The sequence below is a fragment of the Apodemus sylvaticus genome, chromosome 20, assembly GCF_947179515.1.
Source record: "Apodemus sylvaticus chromosome 20, mApoSyl1.1, whole genome shotgun sequence".
NCBI lineage: Eukaryota > Metazoa > Chordata > Mammalia > Rodentia > Muridae > Apodemus > Apodemus sylvaticus.
In genome coordinates, this window is record NC_067491.1 from 15,358,970 (window position 1) to 15,379,853 (window position 20,884).

General features: G+C 44.3%; 1 long non-coding RNA gene across 1 annotated transcript; it reads left to right on the plus strand.

Annotated features, from left to right (window-relative positions):
- Nucleotides 1-13,420: 13,420 nt before the first annotated feature.
- LOC127670513 (uncharacterized) lies at nt 13,421-16,355 on the plus strand. Its single transcript, XR_007974592.1, has 3 exons — nt 13,421-13,808; nt 14,490-14,613; nt 15,944-16,355. It is a non-coding gene; the product is annotated as an uncharacterized LOC127670513 (long non-coding RNA).
- The last annotated feature ends 4,529 nt before the right edge of the window (nt 16,356-20,884 follow it).

Sequence of the window (20,884 nt, forward strand, 5' to 3'; positions counted from 1 at the left end):
TGTATCTTTCTGGGTATTGGTGCTGGCTAGTTTTTTTGTAACTTCATACACATTTGGGTTGTGTTAGGATCTTTCTAAGCTCTACCCCACAGTTACCTGGAAACAGCCAGGAATAATGCCTCTCCTCACAATTGCCTGGCAACAAAACAGCCAGGTAGGCCTGGCCCACTATAGAAGGGGCTTCTTGCCCCTCCCCGCCTGCCTCCCTCTCTCTCTCTCTCTCTCTCTCTCTCTCTCTCTCTCTCTTGCTTCTTTGCTCCCCCCCTCCCCTTTCCCTCCCCCGCCCCCACCCTCGCCCTCCCTACCCCATCTCCACGTGGTCATGGCCGGCCTCTACTTCTCTACTCTCCTTCTCTCTGCCTTTCTCTGCCTCTACTGCCCTCTTAACTCCCTTCCCCACGCCCTGAATAAACTCTATTCTACGCTATACTATATGAGGCTGGTCCCTCAGGGGAAAGGGATGCTTCGGCATGCGCCTGCTGAGGCGCCCCCTTCCCCTCTATACCACTTTATCTTTTTATAATCACAACAGGTTGTCGGCGAAGAGAAACCTCAGTTGACAAAATGCCTCCATCAGATTGCCCGTAGGCAGGTCTGTGGGCCATTTCCCTGAGTGTTGATTGATGGGGCAGGGTCCCGCCCACTGTGAGTGCTGCCCTCCCAGGGTCCTGGCTTGTATAAGAGAGCAAGCTGAACATACCCTGGAGTAAGTCGGTAAGCAGCTGTCCATATAAAACAGTGTTCCTTTCATATAAGTATTTTGCAAATATGCCTTTGATAAATTTTATCAATTATGATAATTTATGTCTGGCTACAGGTAAAGCGGTAGGAGGAGGAGGAGGAGAGGGAGGAGGGGGAACGCAGATGACTCAGGCAACAGCTCCAGTAAATACCGCTGCAAACACAGAGGGCCAGCGCGTTCTAACGGGAGATAGAAATATGACTGACATTTCCTAATGGCCTAGACTATTTGATGTAAGGAACAAAGTGTGGTGACACCGCGTGTTCCCACTCAGTTGTCCGGGATGGCTTCCTTCTATTAAACTTCGTCAGTGACTCAAGGACCCATTAACATGCCCTGGTTGCCACTTCCGCGGTGTCATGAGCCAAATACCTTCTCTGAGATGAGATTCATCCATTTATTTTAATGCTGCGCTTAATTTTCATCCCACCTCTCAGGGGCAGGAGGGAGATAAAAGGGGGCGTGGGGGAAGATGGAAATAGAGCAGAGTGCACTCTACACACACACACACACACACACACACGAGCTTGTCAAAGAGTAAGTTGAGTCAATATGAGAAGGGATAAAGGAGGCAGAATGAGAACAATTTTCTGTGAGGAACCTGAAAGTGGGCGTTGCCATTGTTGGCGTTTCTTCTAAGCTCCGCCCAGCAGTTACCTAGCAACAGCCAGACTTGAGCCTGGCTTGCTATAAAAGGAATGTTTGGGCTCTCGCTCTCTCTTACCTCCCCACACACCATACACACACACACACACACACACTCACTCCATGTGTTCCCAGCTGACCTCCTCTCTCTCTCTCTGTCTCTCTGTCTCTGTCTCTGTCTCTCCTGTCCCCTCTCTCTCTGTGCCTCTGCTTCTATTCCCTTTTCAAACCCCTTCCCCATGTCGTATGCTGGTACATTGGGGGTGTGGACATGATGCCTCAGCGTGGGCCTGCTAAGGCACCCCCACACACACACACCACATCATACCGCACTTTACAAAAACCTATCACCACAAGTTCCATGATATTCCCACAGCTCCTCGGGCCTCTTCATAGACCTTAAAGCACTTTTCGGAAGATCTTAGTCATTTAGGAGAGGTGTCAGAGGAAGGCTAAGCTGTCTAAGGAGTTAATCTAAATGGAGTCCGGTATCACCAACTCTTTCTCAGCGTACCTCTCAGGCTGCTGTGGAAATACTCAACTGGAGGAGATCTGGTTCTGATTCTATGGAGCAAATCATTCCAACCGCCGATCGCTGTCCTTAACTGGGCATGAATGCAGTCCATGAGTGAGGCGTGCCCTTGGAGAGTTTCTTCCTGCCTCTGGTTTTGGAGGGCACATTACTCTGCATTCCCAAGTGGGGGAGGTCAGATTTGGACAGCCTGGGTCTTCAGTCACAGCATACTCAGTGACCAGAAACAGCTAAATCAAATTTACAACATATGTCTCTACAACCTCAAATAACCACCAGTAGTCCCATGACCTCTCATCTTTAAACAAATACCAAATAAGGAGATCCAATTATTCAGTCAGTCTAATAAGGATTCTGTTTAGGGTGAAACTCGGGTGATTGGTATATGTAATTTGCTACTATGGGTACACAGAAACCTTCAAACAAGCTCACAGCTACAGTCAAGAAAGTCTCCCCACCCTTCTTAGTTATATTGGAAATCTGGGTAAAATTGTGAACAAAGGGGGGGAAAATGTCTCATGGGAAAGAAATGTTGATCAGAGCCTCAGGGGAGAAAAAGCCAGTTATACCCGAGAAACATTGTTCATCCTCTCCAGGTCTCCTGTGCCCTCTTGAAGTTGTAGGTACCAGGAAAAATGCTGGGAGTAGGAAATGGAATGGTCTATGGTCTCTGGAGTTCAGAGTATTGTGTGTCTGAGTCATTTGCAACACAATGTGATAAATACAATGATAAAACCAGTTACTAGGTTAAGTGAGATTCTAAGCTATCTACATCTCACGTGTTGCTAGAAGACAGCATCCTAATTTCTCTGAGCCTTCCTTGGTAGACTAAACTAGACGGAAATACCCAAGCAAGCTAAGATGGTTGGAGACACTATTTGCAATGCAAACGCCACTCTCTTTCCCCCAAATAAAGTTACCCACCGGCCATCTTTGCAAAACCTAGCCAAGTTCCTTCCGATAAACGCCTGCAATAAACGGATTGAATATGAGATTGGCGGCCCTGGGATTTGGAGACAACAATGATGTCTTTCAAGTTCTGCCAGACACAAAAGAGTTGGACGCAATGTTAGAAGTCATGCCTGGCTTCCCTTGTTCCTCTACTGGTCTTGAGCCAACAGTCTGACCTGTGTGAAGGTTTGTCCGCTCACCAGTTCACTAGTATACTAGATAGTATATTAGGATAAAATAAGTTCTGCTGTTACATCTCAGTGACATATAAGAACAAAGGTGTATTTGCACTGAAAGTCATCTGGGACTGTACTGGCCACCTTGCTCTGATATGACATCATGTCAACTGTTGTCCCCTAGGTAGGAGAAAAAGTGAAATTCTCCTCCTGGCTGTGTTTGTGGTTTTGTCACTATCCACCAGCAAATCTTAAGTCCATGACACCTAGTTCTAGCGGTCCCCCCCCCCCCCCCCCCGTTACAGCAGCATAACTGGGCCTAAGATGACTGATGGGGAGACCACATGAACCAGAAGAAGAAACTTGGAGGGAATGATTGACAGGCAATCAGAGTTTGCTACTCCCATAGAGGGTGTATACACACACACACACACACACACACACACACACACACACTCACCTGTACTCCCCTTTCTCTCCTTAGATTGCTCAAAAACCACCTTAGTTAAAAACCAAAGTCACAAAGGTGCTTAAGGTTGAGATCCGAGAACTTCTAAGAAGTCAGTTCTCCAGGCTTAACCTTTGTACAAACCAGAAAGATTTTTACACAGGGAAACAGTTTTTGCATAACAAACCGCAGTTCCGGTCCCACCCAGACATCCTCAGACAGGGCTAGAGAGAGAGAGAGAGAGAGAGAGAGAGAGAGAGAGAGGCTGGCATGCAAGGTCTCCCTGAGAAAACAAGCCCCTGTTACAACACTCCTTGTTTTCCACACACTTTTTAAAGCCACTGGATCATTTGGAACATATTTCCCCAGAGTTTTATAACGTTTTGACTCAGTTCCCTCACCCGTTTCATCATAGGCTTCCTGTTGGTGCTAAAGATAGTCGTAAACAAATTCTGTGGTCCGTATCTCAAAAGGAAACATATGCAAAGCCCCAGGGTAGTAGCTTCTTTTCCGGAGAGTTGAGGAACTCTCTTTCCTATAAAGGACTTGTCCGATTACAAAGCAGCCTTTGACAATTGAAAACACCCATTTGACGAACCAAAGGCCTCTACTTGAGACATCACACAAAGAAATTGAGTGGGTGGGTGGGTGTGAGACCTGACTGCATGGTGGGAGGACAAGGTGGGTTCTGCTAGCGATCACTGAGCAAGAGTTTCAATATGACTGAATTTTTTTTTTCATTTAATGACCAAAAATCATCTTCATTGAGCTTTGGTGAACATGTGTGTAATAAGTTTCTCATGCAATTGTAATTGCAACATCAGAAAGCTCTGACCATTTAGTTAAGCAAAATGAAAGGTTTCTTCTAGTCTGATGGATAAATGGGACCTTTTCAAAGTCTATACAAGTTTAATTAAGAGCCAGTCATCACGGCATAGCTCGACAATGAGTGTCCTACCTGGGTTTTATGGTGAACGGGCCCTTCCTCTAAACATGGCCCATGCTTAGCAGTTCTCTCATTTATTAAAACACACTCCCTAAAGCTCCGCTTGGTTCCTTTCACTCCTTTGACCCTGGGAATGAAATTTTCTAAGAGACTCCTTAGGCTCACGGACAGGAAATTGTTCATGATGAAAGTCCAGGGAGCCAACAAAGGACCAGATCGCACCTGATTTTATGAGGACTTCGTGGGGCCCGGAAATAATGATGGAGGGGAAGATTCCTAAGATACAGGGAGAGTCTCCAGGACGACGCTGTGCTCAGGAAATAATTACCTCTTCCTGACGGAACACCTTGGAAGCTTATTAGCACTCTCTTCTGTTCAAGGACAGACCTTCACAGACTCCAGACAGCAGGCAGTGTGGAGATATCTCTAGCCTGTGTTCCCACCCACAGCTAATGCACACACGACTATAGACCACACTGCTTGAGTCTCACTAGTCTGTGTGGTCCCAAAACCAACTGGGAAGGAACTTCTATTTCTCAATCAAGGAGCTGCAGATTCCTATGGTCTCACGGGGGAACTCAAGGATCCAGAAACTGTCCTCTAACTTTAAACAATTGAACCGTTGGTGGCTTTGATGAGTATTTGATCAAAGGCTTATAAGGTGTGTGCTCCGGCAAGTAACTAGCCCATTACTAAACTCAGCTCAACATATCAAATCGCATGACTAACTCCAGAATTAATTAATGATGGCGAATGTTGGGAAAGATAAACATTACGTAGTAGGAAAGCATTGACCAGGGCCTCTTCCTGGTCTTCCAAACTGACCTATAGAGTCAGTGCAACTTCAATGACTGGCATGTCCCCTTCCTTTTCTCTCCATATCCCTGCCTCTGCTCATTGCTAAGGATCAAACACAGAGCCAGCTACCACTAAATTACACCCCCACACCCCCAGGCTCCCTCTACTTCATAGCTTTGGTGTTTTAGACAGCTTCTCACTCTGTAGCCCCAACTGACCTGGAACTCATGATATAGATGTAGATCAGGCTAGCCTTGAACTTGTAGCAACCCTCCTTCCTTTGCTTCCCAAGGCTGGGAATATTACAGGGTACAGGCCGTGTGTACCACATGGCCTGAGAGGCCAGCAACATTTCAAATACAGAAATTAGCAAGTGTACTGGCTGGTTCTGTGTGTCAACTTGACACAAGCTGGAGTTATCATAGAGAAAGGAGCTTTAGTTGGGGAAATGCCTCCATGAGATCCAGCTGTGGGGCATTTTCTCAATCAGTGATGGGGGGGGGGGGGATTGTGGGTGGTGCCATCCTGGGTTCTATAAGAGAGCAGGCTAAGCAAGCCAAGGGAAGCAAGCCAGTAAGGAACATCCCTCCATGGCCTCTGCATCAGCTCCTGTTTCCTGACCTGCTTGAGTTCCAGTCCTGACCTCCTTTGGTGATGAACAGCAATGTGGAAGTGTAAGTTGAATAAACCCTTTCCTCCCCAACTGGCTTCTTGGTCATGATGTTTGTGCAGGAATAGAAACACTGACTAACACACCCCCAACCATAAAATTATTTTTCTTGCTAGTCCATAACTATGATTTTGCCACTGATATGAATCATAATGTAAATTTTTTGGCCAGCCATGGTGGCACACACCTTTAATCCCAGCACTCTGGGAGGCAGAGGCAGGCAGATTATTGAGTTCAAGGCCAGCCTGGTCTACAAAGTGAGTTCCAGGACAGCCAAGGCTTCCAGAGAAACCCTGTCTCGAAAAGCCAAACCAAAAAAAGAAAAAAGAAACCCTGACTAAGACAACAAACCAGGTCTGGAATTACACAAATGAGCTGGGACAATGTCTCCATTGAAGACCTGAGTTTGGCTCCTCTGAATCCACGGAAAAAGCCAGGTACTGTGCCACAAGCCGCTAATCGCAGGGTGGGTGAGGTGCACAGGGAGGGATCCCTGCAACTCTCTGGCCTGCTCACCTTGTCAAATCAGTGAGCTCAGGCTCAGGAAGAAACCCTGTCTCAAAAGATAAGGCAAAGAATGACAGAGGAAGACAACACACACACACACACACACACACTCACTCACACATTTACACACACGTTCACATATACACTCACTGTCTCTCACACCCATTAACACACATACACACATTCACACATTTACACACACATTTACACACACATTTACACACACATTCACATATACACACATAGTCTCTCACACATATTAACATACATACACACATACATTCATTCATACACACATTCACACATACACACACTTACATATACACTTATACATACACGTTCACACTCACAGTCTCACACATAGACACACTCACGCATACATACTTACATAAACATTCACATATACACTCTTACACTCACATATATACATAGATTCATATACACAGTCACACATTCATATATATACACATTCACACACATTCACACACATTCACACATACATATACAATTGTTCATATACACAAGAATAAATACACACACATGCACACACAATTAATATTAATAAATTTAATTTTTTAAGCTATGTAATAAAGAAAAAGACCAGAATTAGTCAAAACACTCTTGAAGAACAAGATGGAAATTTTTTTCATCAGATTTTGAGGCAGGGTGGCATTGTCATCAGGACAGTAAATGAAAGGCCAGGATTTGACTGATGGGCATTCTGTTAAGATGGTGGTGTGGGGCAGGCAATAAACTCATCTTCCCAGTAATTTGGTGAAGTTGGTTCTCCCCTTCTGCCTTTATATGGGACCCAAGAGTTGATCTCAGATTACTGGATCATACAATAAGCACACTTACCTGCTTGGTCACCTCTCCAGCCCAGGAAGGAAGTTTTTTATTGAATAGGAATGATAATTATTATTTTTAAGATTTATTTTATTATTTATATGAGTACACTGTCTCTACCTTTAGGCATTCCAGAAGAGGGCATCCAATCCCATTACAGATGGTTGTGAGTCACCATGTGGTTGCTGGGAATTGAACTCAGGACCTCTGGAAGAGCAGTGCTCTTAACCACTGAGCCATCTCATCCAGTCCCAGCAGTGATAATAATTAGTTATGGATACTATGAAATGAAAGTCTTAGCAAAAAAGACCACAGCAGTAACACTTTAGTCGTCTTTTATATTTATATTTCCAAGTTTAAAAAACAGAAAAAATTGGGCTACCAAATGAAGGAAAAGTGGTTTGTTAATTTATTAGAGTTCATGTTAGGTTTACGATACTTGTCAAAGTTCTTAAATAGATTCAAAACCACCATCCATAAAAGGAAAACTATGTAATTGGTTTTACTTAATTAAAACTCGGGATTTCTGTATACTATACATTGAGACATGAAAAAGCAAGAGCCAGGCATGACACAGACCTTTAATCCCAGCACTTGGCAGGCAAGGGAGGTGGATCTCTGTGAGTTTGAGGCCTCGCTCTACACAGCGAGGTTCAGGTCATCCAGGGATATGTAGAGAGACCCTACCTCAAAAAACAAAAGATAGATAGACAGACAGAGAAAGACAGACAGACAGACAGACAGACAGAGAAAGAAAGAAAAGGAAAGGAAAAAAACCACTAAAAGAAAATCACCACAAAAAAGAAACCATGAACAAGAAGGGACTTGAGTTCACATACACGCAAATGATCATATCTAGATAAGACTCCTATAAATGGAAGAAATAGATAATCCATTTTCTAAAAGCTGGGAAGTGATTCTTTTGTTCTCACCCAATGGCCAAAAGGCATTCGAGAAAACAATTGAAATAATGCAAAATAGTGGGGCGGTGGTGGCGCACACCTGTAATCCCAGCACTCTGGGAGGCAGAGGCAAGCAGATTTCTGAATTCGAGGCCAGACTGGTCTACAGAGTGAGCTCCAGGACATTCAGGGCTATACAGAGAAAAAACAAATCCAAAAAACAAAAAAACAAAAAACCCCAAAAAAGAATGCAAAATAAATCCACAGTGAAATACTCGGCTACCTGCCCGACAGAACTGCCTAAGCTAACAAGACTGGCGTGCAAGTATCATTGGGGCCTCGGAGCTGCTAAAAGTCTCCCATCCGCTTACCCTCTCACTGAGAGGAGTGCAAACCCACATCAGGAGATCTCTTTGGTATTGGGTACTGATGTTTAACACCCTCTCAACATTTCTATTCCTAGGTAAGCCACCATCGTGAATCTACACTCGTGCATCAAAGACACGCACAAGGCTGTAGAGATGCATTAGAGGTAACCCCAATAGGGAATTACTTAAATGCACCAGAACTTTAAAAAAGTCCTAAATACAGCAATGAAAGTAACAAAACAATCATATGCAGAGCCTGTCTGCATCTCAGTAAGTGTAGCTTAGGAAAAGAAGCCAGAAGCAGGACTGTGAGATGGCTCGGCAGATAAAGATACTTGCTGAAATGTAAAGATGGAGGAGAGCTGTCTCCACCATGTTAGCTTCTGACTTCCACACTCACACACACATATATCACATACACACACACACACATACACTCACACACCATACTCACACACATCACATACACATACAAACACACTTACACATATCACATACACACACATCACACACTCATACACACATATCACACACTCACACACACACATACACTCACACAGCACACTCACACACATCACATACACATACAAACACACACACTCACACATATCACATACACACACATCACACACTCATGCACACACACTCATACACACACACACACACACACACACACACAAAACACATAGGAAGATTCATTTTTAAAATATAAAGCCAGAAGCAAGCAATAAAAACCCAAAACCTGATCAAAGTCATCTACAATGTTAAAATCCTTTGAGAAAATGGGAGAAGTTGGTCATCAGGGGAACAAGGGGAACTTTGAGGGCATTGGCAATGGCTAGGACAAAAGTAACGTCATTGTGGAGTTATCTGTGTACAGCCAAATGGTACAAGATGAAAAGGGAAGGAACCATCAAAGCCCAGGTAAAACCAAAACCAAAACAACAAGTCTGTTGGGCAACACTCAAAAGGCAGAACATAAACATCACTTGTTGGGTATTATGTGTCTGATGTCGGACGGAGTATGCTAAACAGATCATTTTATCCTCACATGTGATACCTAACTTATCTAACAGTTTTACCTTTGTCTGGCAAACAGGGATGCTAAGTCTCAGAGGTGTGGTGACATTTTCCCAAGAGGACACAGAGCAAGAGGCTGAGACTCTAATACATTCTCCAGCAGACAAGCCTCCAGCTCATGATCTCAGGAATCAAGCTCTCTCTGTGTGCAGAAACGTCGAGTGTGTATTTTCATGGAGTTGAGAGTTGGGAGGTTTGGCTCTCACCTTCCTTCCGGTCATGTTTCAGAGAGTTTTACAATAGCGACTTGGACGTTTTTAAAGCTTGTTTCTGGTGTTTTTGTCATTTCTGATGCTCTTATGACTGAATCTGGCTCCCACTACATTTTCTAAGCAGCCACTGTGGGTGATTAGGTGACCCGTTGACCTGTCTGCATCTTGGCCTTGATCACTAACCTGTCCCAATTGCTCCTCTTGCCTGATTCCTTTCTTTGCCATTATGGGTGCCTTTTATAGCACGGGGAAAGCTCATACTATGGGCTGGGGTATGTGTCAGGGTGGAGAGCTTTTAATCTGTTCCTGGCAGAGGGGACTCTGTGCTGTGAGTGTAAGGCTATGAAATATCTTGACAGATTCCAGACATGAGGAGCCGACTGACACGGCAGCAAAGTGTAGCAGAAATGAGGGGCTCGGAAGATGACATGAAAAGGAGAAGATGGGTCTCGAAAAATGACAAGCCATTAAAAAGCCTTCAAGCCAGGATGCGCTTATAAAACCCGCATGTCAGATAAAACACTAGTGTCGGTTGTGAGGAGGACTGCTGGCGGGGACTTAAGAAGCAAAGGGAAAGAGAATACTGGGGGCTTCAGAAGCCATCTGTGGACTAAGAAGACAGGACAGGGATCTGAGAAGGAATCCCCTGTCCCTTCAGCTTCCCTCTGGCTGGGATTTTGAGTCAGTCGCTTCATCTCTCTGACCTCCAGTTCTTCTCATCTGTCATGTTAGAATAAAACTATCAACTGGGCACAAGTGTGAACAAATTTGTGCACGATGCCTGGGGGGGTGGGGGGAGGAGTCACTCTTGGACTGAGGATGAGGCTCAGCGGTTGAGAGCTCACCTAGTGTCTACGAGGCCTTTGAGTTTCATCCCCAGCTCTGGGACAGGCCACAGATTCTAGAATGCAGAGACATCAAACATTTCCAAATGCTGAGAGAACACTTTCAAGGTGCGCCCCAAGTTCCCTGATCCTCACCTCAGCAACACACACACACACACACACACACACATCTGTGACTGGTATGGGAGCTCAGTAAGCAACACAGAATAACGAAACCACATGCTTCCAACAGTGTGTAACAACTCAACAATTAAAAGAAAGAAAAATCCAATTCTAAAAATGGCCCAAGGACTTGGACCTTTATACTTCTAAAGATGTTTTGACCATCCTTGGCCCTGTAGAAATATATGTCAAAGTTATAACAGGTTACTACTTCACACTGGCTAGGATAGCAGCCATCAAAAAGACAGACAATAAAAATCACTGGCCAGGATGAGGAGAAATGTCATCCCTCTACATTGCTGGTGAAGATGTCCACATTTACAATAGAAAATAGTTTGGTGTTCCTCAAAATGCTATGTGTAGCCCCTTGTGACTTAGTAATTCTGGATTTACACTCAGAAGAGTTTTAAAAATGTGTGTGCACATATGTTTATAGCAACAGTTATAATAGTTAAAAAACAGTTATATGTATATATGTGTGTTGCATAGCAGTAATTATAATAGTTTAAAACAGCAATGTATATGTAACGTGTGTGTGTGTGTGTGTGTGTGTGTGTGTGTGTGTGTGTAATAGCTAAAAAGAAGTATTTATAATAGCTAAAAAGTTTGAAATGTCCACCAGGATGACATGACATCAATAACATGTGTTCTAAAATATAGAAAAGAACGAAGTTCTAATGTTTGCTACCACAGTATGAATAACCCTCAAAAGCATCACGCTAAGTCAAAGAAGCCATGCACAACAGACTACACAGAGTCCAATTCCACTTACATTTACTACCCTACATAACTAATTCCATAAAAACAGAACATACACTTGTCCCTTACAGGAGGCCAGGGAGGTGGGACTGGAAAGCAATTTGGTAATCATGCAGTTTCCTTTGGAGTAAGGGACATGTCAATGCTACTGAAATGTTCATTTTTAAGTAGATAATTTTATGTCACTTCGATCAGTCACAATATGCCAGACATAGACAGGATTGGCTGCTAAAGCTCACAGACACTTGCTTCAAGTCACCAATGAGTCTGCACTCTTAGTTGGGGACAACTATTGAGTTGATATTAAAAGTTCTAACTGCAATCCTTTGCCAGGCAGTGGTAGCACACACCCTTAATCCCAGTACTTGGGAGGCAGAGGCAGGTGGATTTCTGAGTTCGAGGCCAGCCTGGTCTACAGAGTAAGTTCCAGGACAGCCAGGGCTACACAGAGAAACCCTGTCTATGAAAACAAAACAAACAAACAAAAAAAGTGCAGGCACCTGCTGCTGTGCATGAATAGCACAGTTAACTACCTAAAGTATTTGGGACTTAGGTTTTCCTTGCATCTTGTCTTCTCACAGTCCCATACACTGCTGGCAGGCTCCACAAGACTTCTCCAGGTGGTTTTCTTTTCCTGAGCTGCTCCATTTTCTTGAGCTGTGTTATCTCTTTAAAAGTCCTCCCATGGGCCCTCGAGATGGCTCAGTGGCTAAAGGCACTTGGTGCCAAGTCTACCCACCTCAATTCACTCCATCCGCAGACCCCACGTGGTGGAAAGAGAGAACCAACTCTAAAGTCTTCCGTTGACCTCCGCTTACATGCCGTGGCTCACATGTACACACACATATATGTAGATACCAAAACTAATGGTTTAAAAGGTTAAGTCTTCCCAGATGGTCAGGTGAAAACCATCATCCTCTCCTGTCTTCGCTATGAACTCCACACGGCCAGGAATTATGGTCATTTTGTTTATTCCTGCATTGGGCACATCCCACAGCAAAGAAACTTGGGACTTCAGCTCCTAGCAGACCACATTTCTTTCTGTTCTTCTGTTTTGACTGCTGATAAATACAGCAGTGCTTGTGCAAAATGTCAGATAGGTAAATTATCTTAATTTTAGCTGCGTAATTATCCTGTGAGCATAGGGAAGAAGACGGCAAAGGAACTAGCTAATGTGTCTCTTTCTGTTACCATTCTCCTCCCCAGACAAAACATCCTCTTGCCTTATATTACAAAGTATCCACAGAGTACACAGGATCCTTCTCCAACTCTTCCACCTGCCGCTCTTCCGCTCTTCCGTGACCGCTCTTCCATGACTGCCTGGAGAAGAAAATTCTAGAATACTATATTCACTCACCATAGTCTGAGAGGCAAAATAATGGTTTTTTGTTTGTTTGTTTCTTTTACTTGGAATTCAAATTGCTTGATTACATTAAGAGAAGGCAAGAGTCCAAATCCACTTTGAGAGTTTTCGTTCAGCCATGAATAAGGCACACTCAGCTCCAAGGGTCTCTATGTTGGCTAATTTTATGTCAACTTAGCCAAGCTATAGAGGAGGCAAGCCTGTAAGACGTTTTCTTAATTAGTGATCAGTAGGGGAGAGCTCAGCTCATTGCAGGTGATGCCATCCCCTCCCCCCCACCCCCACCTCCCCACCCCCCCACCCCAACTGGTGGTCCCGGATTCTGTAAGAACATAGGCTGAGCAAGCCAGGGAGAGCAAGCCAGTGTGTAGCTCCCCTCCATGGACTCTGCGTCAGCTCCGGCCTCCAGGTTCTATCCTATTTGAGTTCCTGTCCTGATCCCTACAATGATGGACAACAACATAGAAGTGTAAGCCAAATGAACCCTTTCCTCCCCAAGTTGCTTTGGTCATAGTGTTTCCTCTCTCACAGCATTAGTTACCCTGACTAAGACAGCCTCCTAATTATCGATAGGGTTGGTAGCATGTGACAGGAAGTCCACATGGCGGCAGCTGAACTACACTGAGGTTTAGACCCTGACATTACAAAGTATGCAGGTTCCTGACCAGGACCTGTGTGGCACAGCCGCAAAGCCACCAACTCCTTCTACTTCACTGCACCATCGCCAGTGTGTGCCCTGTCTTCGTAGCCAAGGATGGCTCTGGAAGCTACACACAGCTCACCTAGGTCCCTGGACTAGGACGATGGGAAAGCCAGGAATGGCGCTTTCTGACTTCTTTCTGACAGCAAACAGCATGTACTAAATGCCACCCCTCTTTTTGTTGTTTTCTGATCTTGTTTATGTCTGTTACCCCGTAGTGACAGCTTATCCCCCGGTTAAATTAGCATGTGTGCATCTGGCTTTTACTTTCTCTTTTCTATAAAGTTGTAACATTACAGGGAAGGTGGAGTCCTTCTTTCTCTTCCCTCCACTTGGTCAAAATGTAAATAACTCCGACTTTCTCAACCTGTACGTCAGCACCCCTTTGGAGGAAAATGACTTTCTTCACAGGGGTCACCTAAGCCAATCAGAAAACAGGGATTTTTATATCATGATTCATAACAGTAGCAAAAGTACAGTTATGAAGTAGCAACAAAATAATTTTATGGCTGGGGGTCACCACAGTATGAGGAACTGTATTAAAGGGTTGCAGCAGTAGGAAGCTTGACAGCCACTGCCTTTTAGAAGAAGGGAGGAATGGGGAGGGAGGAGGGGGACAGAGGGGAGGGAGAGGAAGAGGGAGGGGGAGGATGAGGGAGGAGAGGGGGAAGGGGAGGATGAGGGAGGAGAGGGGGAAGGGGAGGATGAGGGAGGAGAGGGGAAGGAGGAGAGGGAAGGGGAGGGAGGTAAGGGGAAGAGGAGGGGGAAGGGGAAGGGAGAATTAAACTCTCTAGCTTCTGTTTTTGCTTTTAGTCAAAGTAATTCAATGTTATCCAGTCTGACTTCCCAGGAGATATTGCCAGGAAACGTTGCCAGCGCTGGAAACTGAGGTGGGATCATTTTATTGTTCCACATCAGCGACACCCTGATCCAGCCTTAAGATTCGAGAAAGAGTCTACAGGTAATAATTACAGACAAGAGAGATCCCGAAAGGAAAAGATGTTTTGACACCATTTCGACTTACCCTGTGTAGGCATCTGTTCAGTGTCAGAGACAATTCGTGCGAGGAATACTAATTTGCCACTTCCTAGGTGCACTTCAGCAAGCTTTCTGACATCTCTGAAGACTAATGTATTAATCTTGATGTTTTTATTAATTATTGAGTTTGTGTGCATGTTGGCGGCGGGAGTGGGTACACACGTGCCATGGCACAGGTGTCAACGGAATTGGGAATTCTTTGTGGGAATTGGGTCTCTCCTTCTACCGTGAGGGCACCAGGCATCTACCTCAGGTCTTCAGGCTTGACAGCAGGCACCTTCACCCATTGTGACATCTCACTGACCCAGTTAGCATCATCATCATCATCATCGTCGTCGTCATCATCATCATCATCATCATCATCATCACCGTTTATAGACAACGTCATACTATATACCTCTGGCTGTCCTAAAATTTAGTATGTAGACCAGGCTGACTTCAAACTCATAGAAATCCACTTGCCTCTGCCTTCCAAGTGCAGGGTTTAAAGGTGTGGCCAGTATGTCCAAATGGAGTTTATTATTATTTTTTTAAGATTTTATCTATTATTATAAATAAACACACGGTAGCTGTCTTCAGACACTCCTGAAGAGGGCGTCAGATCTCATTACAGATGGTTGTGAGCCACCATGTGGTTGCTGAGATTTGAACTCAGGACCTTCAGAAGAGCAGTCAGAGCTCTTAACCACTGAGCCGTCTCTCCGGCCTGAGTTTATTACTCTTAAAAGGCAGAGATGACAATTAGGTAAAAAGGGTTATTCAGTACATTAAATTTTTGATGTGTGTTTAAAGATCACCTGTGGCTCAGACCTATAATCCCGGCACTTGAAAGACAAAGCAGAGGAGCAGAAGTTTTAGGCTAGCCTGGGCTACATAGGAAGACTCAGGAGTGGGGTAAAGAATGACCTCATTTTCTTGCTTTCTTGATAAAACTCTCTAAAGAAGAAAGGCAAGCCCTGTAACATTTTATATATATATGTGTGTGTGTGTGTGTGTGTTATATGTTATATGCTATATGATATATATATATATGTATGTGTATGTTATGTGCTATGTGCTATATGATATATATGTGTATGTGTGTGTGTATATATACATATATACATATATATGTGTGTGTGTATATATATATATATATATCCCTCCAAACATTAAAATAAAAGCCTCTGAGTTGCTAGGTAAAGCAAGTCTGCATTAATGTGACCCATTTTAGCAGACGTTACCAGTTTTTGCTGCTGTTTTCCCCTCTACAGTTTCTTCCCACGATCATGGCCCATGTTTCAACAACACACATGGGTCCTCTTGGCGGAGTAAAGGAGCTGAAATGAGAGGCATCCAGGAATATGTTGTCCAAGTGCTGTCTGAGTCCTCGCAGGCCCAGGAATTATTATCACAGCAAAATAAAATTTAATACGTCTGATAACTTTTCAGAGACGCCTGCTATGTGGAAGATGCCAGAGAGATTCAAAGACAAACAGGCTATGTGTGATCAGGGCTCAAACAGCTATCACCTGCTTACCACGCCCACACCACCAGGCCCTCCCCACCAGACCTCTTCTGCAGGTCCAAGAAACAGAGCAGACAAAATACTATGGAAAGAGTATAGAGTTTGGGGATTTTTGGTTTGGTTTGGTTTGGTTTTCCTAAATTCTTTAGACAAATTGCTTGCTCTAAAAGATAACAAAGCAAAATAAAGATTATTTTGTCTACATTTCCTCTTGTGGCTATCTGTTGCTTGAATTCAGCAAGAAATTACTCAATTACCCTTTTCTAAATAGGCACCATAGCTACTCACACAGGAGACCACGGCACAGAGGTTCTGACGAGATGATTTACAGAACAAGGCACCTCACATTATATACCAAGCGTGATGGCATTTGAGCAACTCAAGGGAAATACATTTTTCCCACTGTATCAGATATGCTGTACTAAGAATTTTTATGCAGTGCACTAGGTAAATTCCATGCAAAATTATTTTCTCTGAGAAGCTGACCTTCCGGGGCGCCTCTGCCTGCTGTTTTATCCCTTGCCTCGAAAGACTAATCTAAAATGTGACCTTATAAACAGTGCCAGCAAACAATGAGCCAAACACTTGCAAGGGAGTGGTACTCCCTGATGTCCTAAGTCCCCGGGGAAGAAGGAAGTGGTGTGTCATTTCCCCTGCACCTCCAGGGAGCTATTTATAGCCCAGCATGCCAGTGAAAACCCTGGTGACCAGGAAAGTTAATGTGCCTTCCAAAGGGAATAGCTCAGGTTCAAATTCAAGATGTGCATGCGTGTTCCCAGACACATGCACTGGCTCCCCACTGCCTCTCATTCCGTAGGAAGGAATCCCGTGTGCTATATTTATTCTGGTTTTCACGTTACCCCCGTGACAACTCGGCAGAATCCTGAAGCTCTGAGAATATCTGAAGGGAAATTCCAGACCAAATGTTGTGGGTAATTACAGTCCAAAAAGAAAAAATGAAAAATGAAAAATGAAAGTCTCAGAATTCTTCTTCTTAAAAATGCAATGAGATTCAAAGGTTATGTAAGAGAGTAAAGCCACAATGGGGGTTCGCTCTCCCAGTGGGGCGGGGCAGGGGGAGGGGGTAATCTGAAATAAGTTTAAATGTCAGCTATGTATACCTGACTAAAATGACAATGTAGCTATCTATCATTATTATAAGTCTGCATCATACTTTGCAAGGCCTTTATGGGGTTTGTTTTGTTTTAGATAACTCTGGCTTCTGGGCCAAGTAGAGAGTTTTTTCCTGAAATCCTTGTCTTAGCAGATTCAGCTAGAATTCTGACTTTGTTTTGTTTTGTGACAGAGTCTCTCTGTAGCCATGGCTGTCCTGGAACTCTTTGGTAGCCAAGGCTGACCTTGAACTCAAAGAAATATGACGGACCTTCTACTTCCCAAGTGCTGGGAATAAAGGCCTGTGCCACCTTGCCCAACTGCAGTCAGAATACCAAAGGTAGACAGAGCTGATCACAGTTACACAGATGTGGAAACAGAGTCCAGAGAAACTGAAAAGAAAACGTGTCCAGCTGGCTCACAAAGTTCCTTTTAAACTATCCTAAGCCCTCTGGCTGCAGACCACAGGGAAGCAAGGCGATTAGCTGGTGGACTTCGCTTTACAACTGCATTCACGACGTGTTAAGGAAGAGAACGATCGCAGGTTCCGTAGCAGTGCACAGCACAGAGCAACTGTGATGGTGTGCGACCTATTCATTTAACACTAAACAACAAGGCTTGGAGAGTGTGCACACCTGCAACCTCCACACTCCAGTTGCTGAGACAGGAGAATGATAAGATTTCAGGTCAGCCTGGGCTACAGGGCAAACTGCAGACCACCCTGATTTGTATAAGCAGGACCCCCTGGGGACTTCCCTTGAGTTCCTGACCTGATGTCATGTATGATAAAATGTTAGGTATAAGCTAAATAAACCCTCCCCTCTTCGGGATGCTTTGGGTCATAGTGTTTATCACAGCAGCAGCAAAGCAAACCGAGCACTAACACAGAGACGCGCAGAGAAGTGTTGTAGACCCTGGGCTGGAGGTCAGATGCACCTTTTCCTAGATGATTCTGCTGCAGGTTCTGAACTTCTTTTATGAAAGGGACTACTGACGACTTCCAACATCGGAGGCTGCCCCTGAGGCAAAATCTATGAAATGGAAGCTTCCAAACACAAATCAAACCCTGCTTTCCTTTCCTCTGACTAAATATAGAACCAATCGCCACATGCTAAACAGGAAAAAAAAGCTCGCTCCTTCACTGCAAAATGTTGACCTCTCTCCCTCCTTTACCTTTGCTTATTTATTTTACGTGTCCTATTCTGTAACCCAGGCTGGCCTCAGACTCAGCGGCACACTACCTATGATCCCAGTACTCAAAGAGGCAGAAGCAAGAAGATCATGACTTCTAGACCAGTCTGGACTTGAAAGCAAGATGAGACAGACAGACAGACAGACAGACAGACAGAGAAACAGAGAGACCAGGTGATTTTTAAAATGACAACATCCCCCAAATTCTAGTTTTAGTTTTAGATCTGGGTGACACCATTTCTTTGACTTTTCTCTGCTGCTTTGTACGAGTGCACAAATACACCCCCCTTTTCAAGCATGGCAGTATACTCCCTAATTCCACAACCTCTAAGTGCTGCCCCAGCTGACCATCTCTGCCCCGAGGAGTTCATCCTTTCCTGGGTAAGCAAGCACATGAATAGCTAAGACACTGTGAGATAAGGTACCGTTCCGTTTCCGTGGGAACAATCCATCTTGCTTGAGGTGTTAGACATCAGCCCACAGGGGCAGTGACGTCTGAGTTCAGCCACAAAGGATGAGTTGGCTTCTCTAAGAACCGATGAGCATTTTAATATCAGGATCATATTACAAGGAGAATGTCTTGTTACCTCTACCACGACATAAGAATGTCACATCAGAGAAACCTCTCTCCTTTCCTTTGGCCCAGATTATTAAAGACGGAACAGCCTCGGTTACATTCAGGGTTATTCCACTGAAGGCATTCGGCTATGGTTTTACAAAGTGAGTGTGTGGTATTTAACTCTCCCAGAGCCGCTATTGCGTAGCACTGAGGATTCTGAGCAATCCAAGTGTCTCCTTTGTGGGCTCATATATAATGGATGAGCAGTACATTAAAGATTACTGAAGATTGTAAGCCTTTTGTGCATGTATAAGATCTGTAGCTTTTAAAATATTTATGCATCTGTGCAAGTCACTTGTCTTGAATTTTACAGCAAACTCAGGAAAGAAAATGTCAAAGCTGGACAAATGTTAAATGAGCTCTCTTAATATATATATATATATATAAAATAGCCCTCAAGATGGACTAATCTAAAGAATTCATCCTGAACTTCAACATGCATAGAGCTGGGAGGATCGGAAACAAGATGGCAGGGAAGACCTAAGGAGAAATCCCAAGAGTTAACTGTTTAGTGCTTGTTCTGCGAATGACCCACGGTTCCCTGTGGTCATGTGCCTAGCAATAGCTTCCTACAAACAAGAAGAAATCTGATTACCACCTACGGCACCTGCTTTTTCTCTTATGTGGCACCTGTCCTTTGTTGGCCACCATGTTGACACTCAGCCACAGCTGAGTTTGCAGAGTGTCTGTCCCATCCTGTTCTTGACTTATGTCCTCCAAGGGAGAGAGGTCAAAGGCAGTCATCCTTGGGCCCTAAGGATGGAAAATGAGGTCTCTGTCAGTGCGAGTCTCACCTGTAGCTCACTGCCTCCATTTCCCTAGACTCACTTGTCAGTTCTTGAGCTGGAGGGATGCTGAGAGCCACAAATCCCTCCTATACCAAAATGCCGAAGTCCTGCTCCTGGGTCCACCTTCCTCTCTGCCTCACAGCTCCGGACAAGGACTCACCTGAGAAGCCTATTCAGGAAACACTATTTCCGGTTCCATCTTTTTATTTCAATGATTTAATTTTGCTCTAGAATAGTAATGGGTAGCTAGCATTGCATCATGTTACAAGGCCTTTCTCTCTATATATGTTCCTTAATTTCATTTCACATACACTACAAAATAGCTATTATTGGGATATCCATTTTCCAGAAGAGAACATTAATTCTTTTCACCAGCCCTCACCCACAACTTTGACTACTGACTGTTACTAATTCTTCAAGCTATGTCCAAATCATCATCTTCTCCTGGGAGATTAATTGGTGCCACTCGTCTGGACAGGCATGTCCTATTCTCTGTTCTAATGCAACCAGAACATCTATTCCCCAGAAAGGAGGCTCCCTGGCCTCTTCACATAAGCCTTGAGCAATTCATCCACTTTAAGAGGTGTGTCATCTTCCGTGTATGCCAGGATGTGGAAAAGACAACAAAGAAATGTCACAGTGGAGGAACGGCCAAGTGCATGGGTTCCCAGGGCATGAGCCAGCCATGGTGACTTTGTCAGTACAGGACCTCATTCAAATACACCGACTCATATGGTTTCCACGACAGGACACCTTGAGTTACTCTGAATCCTGTTATCATACAGAAGGGACTCGCCACAGCAACTGTCTAAGAATCATAAGCTAAACCAGAGCCCCCACATGTCACCATTACACTGCATCCCTGAATCTTTCTCATAGCTTTATAAGGGTTCAGTGTAATATAAGATGCTTTCCTTCAGAATCTCAAAAAAACGCCATGGACTCTGCCACGACCCTTCAGTGTTGACTGAGGGGA